We start from the raw sequence: 3,481 nt of genomic DNA on the forward strand, positions 1-3,481 counted from the left end.
CCGTAAGGGAGGACTTTATATTTGGAAATGAAAGAATGCGTTTGTCAGGAAGCTTTTTAAAGTGTGAAAAGGTTCAGCTCCCTTTAAAACATTTCACAAAATGCGAGACAATGAAAACAATACCTCAAATGACGCACACAGGAAGTTGCATTTATTATGTTGTTAAAGACAGCTTTTGCACGAGGCGAGCATTAACACCGGCAATGGACCCTTTTAAAAAGTCAGCACCATCTCGTGGCAGTCTCAAAAGCACCAATTTCTCCGCACTATTGATGGTGATAGAGGATCAAGATTGTCTACCTTGAAACACTCTCGATTTTGTGAATAAAAGGTGACTTTCAATTGCCAACTTGTTAGAATGAATTCTCTGCTTCTCTGTGGCATGCTTTTAAAGGCGTTCGCTTCTCCAAGGTGCAGAAGCTGCGTAGCGCCTCAATTAGAGCGTCGAGTTTGGCTCGGCACGTGGTAGGTGAGACTAAATATTGAAAAGGGTCTAGTGAAGCGGGCATCAAAAAGGAGACATCAGCGGTTTGGTTATCACGGTGGAGACTAAATATGGCTTACACTGACGTCACAGCAGCGGCCATTCGTGTGGCCATTCCTTGCTGAGCACGTGGCTTCTGCATCAATGCATGAAAATAAGTATGTAATATGACGCGACATGCCGGCCACACATAAACGCCACGGCTAACGAGACATGTTAATGTCGCGAAACCAGCCCGTCGAAGACGCGGAAGAATACACCAGCGGTTTTCGACAAATGGCTTCCTCAAATCTCTTGCCACTTCGATATAAAAAAGTACGATTCCATACACTGAATAACAGTTATAGCACGTAAAACTGAGATTTAACAATCGTGTACTGTCTGAGCGGCATCTGACTTGCCCTGCTAGGGAAGTTCAGAACACCCCTCCAGGGCTGCGTTTACTCAAGTGATTTCTAATGACATATTCAAGACCAAGTTGGCGTCGCGCTCGTCACCCACGGGAAGGCACGGGGCTAGGGCCCCACCAGCCAAATTTCTCATTTTATCTTTCTCCCCTGTTCTAGAACGTTATCATTTTGTAACGTATCCCCCGTTCATGTTCGAAATGTCCTAGAATACAGAGTATGTACAAAAGAAGCTTAATCTGGCAACATTGGGACATTGGTCCCTTGCCACCATCACGGGATGCACGCTGTTCTTTTGGCTTTAGTTAGGGGTGCGAGTGCACCTTACTGTACATTTATTTTCAGTGTTTAAATCAACCTACTTTTTTATCCGAGATAATACAGTAATGCCTAAGGATGACACCCAAAACTGTAGTGAGAGCGTGAGGTATCCAGGGCAGCCCGTTAGATGACGCCGCTGTGTTCACTCTTCGTAAGCGGTCGCAGGCGTCTCAAAACGACCACTCCCCTGGTCGTTTTGGACCACTAGCCTAAATCCACTACGGAGCATCCGATTCGTGCGGAGCCACCGCGCCTCCGACTTCACCAGCGGAAGACGACAGGGTTCCGATAGTGACAAAATGTCGTCCCGGCATTCCCCATCGCGCTGAGCTATCGTCATTTCCGGAAACCGCCATCACAAGTCCGTCGACCGCCGTTCCCGTTATGCTCGGCGAGGCAGGAAGTTACGGTTCCCAAAGATCGGCTTCCACTCGGCTCCGGGAAGATCAGCCGATCGAGATCAGGGTGTTCCGAACCCTAAATCAGAGTCGGCGCTGCTCGAAAAGGATGTGCGAAAGACATCCGGGTTGATCTCAAACGACCAGTGGCGAACGCGCCCTGGAAAAACGTGCATCCCGGAACGCGCTATAACGACGAGTGCAATTCGTCATTAATCAAACGCGAACCTCTTTAAAAAAAACCTCGAAGAGACCATGAAGGCCACTTTGAAGTTCACTTTAACAATTTATATGAACGCCAAGCGCTTGCGCGTCACACAAATTAATTGAATAGACCCAGCAACAATCACACCGGAACAGATGAGAGTCGCTCTCATCGGTCCCGGTTCGATAGTTGCTGGTTCTATTCAATTAATTTGTGCGACGTGCAAGCGCTTGGCTTTCGTATCAATCATTAAAGTTAACTTCAAAGTGGTCTTCATGGTCTCTTGAAGGTTTTTTCTCGGGCGTCACCCCAGAGACTGCGGAAAAATCCAGCTTATGAATGACGTGGACCATGACATCAATTGAGGCACGTCGGGCAATTGGTCGAAATGAACGGAGTCCTCTTGTACTCGTTTTTGATCGTAAGTCGTCAAAAAAAATTTCGTCTTTTTTCTCATTTAGTAACACCGAAACTTCTATGCTCTTCATAGAGCAAATTACTACAATAAATTAAAATATTATTTCAGTCCGCGGGCGCGCGGAGTGAAAAGACTGAATAGCAGAGAGCCTTTAAAGGGAAGCTGAAACAATTCTTGAAAAAAATAAAAATGAGTTAGAGAAGAATTCTAGAGAATTTTTATCCCGTGAATTTGAATAACGTTCATTTTTTAACGATGATTTTTACTAAATATGAGAAAATCCGAAAAACCTCCGGCCAGTAGTGACGTCGTACAAGGATCTTCGTTCCGCCAAGCGCGTGTCACTCGTTTGGGCAGCCCGTGCAATCGGAAGCTTGCAAGGTGTATTTTTCCGCACTGACATCAGTCGTGACGTCTATCTCCGACCTTTTTGAACACAGGAAGAGTGCACGCGGATAGCTTTGACAGGTGGTGAAGATGCGTCAGAGCAGGAATTCCGAAAACTCCTAGTATCGCGCCACGCCCCGTGCACTTTGATATTAACTTTAAAAATAATTCCTGCAGCCTCCGTGCGCCAAATGGAAAAATATACTTGTGATCTTGGAAGCCAAATGAAGAGGATTTTGGTGTTTTTCCTTAAGGGAAGCCACTACCCAAAAAACAAAAACAAAAACAAAAAAATTTGGCAAGAAAAGTTGATTTTGAAAAATGACATATTTGCATCCACTAACATCTAGAGGTTTACCGAAGAAAGTTTAATTAGTTTACACTGCATAGTTAACTTTTTATACATTATTTTCTGTCCAGTGAAGCTAAAGAAAAGGCAGGGTTTGCAGCAATTTGAACACACTTTTCACCGTTCTGCTTTTTGCTAGAAATTCTATTTTAGTCAATCTATCGTTTGATAATGGCGATAAAGGGACGGCTCGTTCTTCACTTTTCCTGACTCAAATTTAATAAGGAATGCGGCTATGGAATTGTTTTGTTACTTTACGGATGTATTTTATAAACAAATGCTAACATTTTGTCAAAGCCAGAGAAGACCAAAAAGTTGACCAATTTTGCAGAGGAAAACATTTAAAGAATTAAATTACTTTTTACAAAAAAACTTTCCATAGCCGCACCCCCTAGGCATTCCGCTACATATCTAGCAGACAAAAAATTTGAATATTGTGACAGTTTTCCAACGATAGATTAACTAAGCAATGTAGGCGTGTTACTGATAGAAGCAGCTCTAATTTACTTCCC

The sequence above is a fragment of the Ixodes scapularis genome, unplaced genomic scaffold (assembly GCF_016920785.2).
Source record: "Ixodes scapularis isolate PalLabHiFi unplaced genomic scaffold, ASM1692078v2 PGA_scaffold6__148_contigs__length_123643588, whole genome shotgun sequence".
Taxonomy (NCBI): domain Eukaryota; kingdom Metazoa; phylum Arthropoda; class Arachnida; order Ixodida; family Ixodidae; genus Ixodes; species Ixodes scapularis.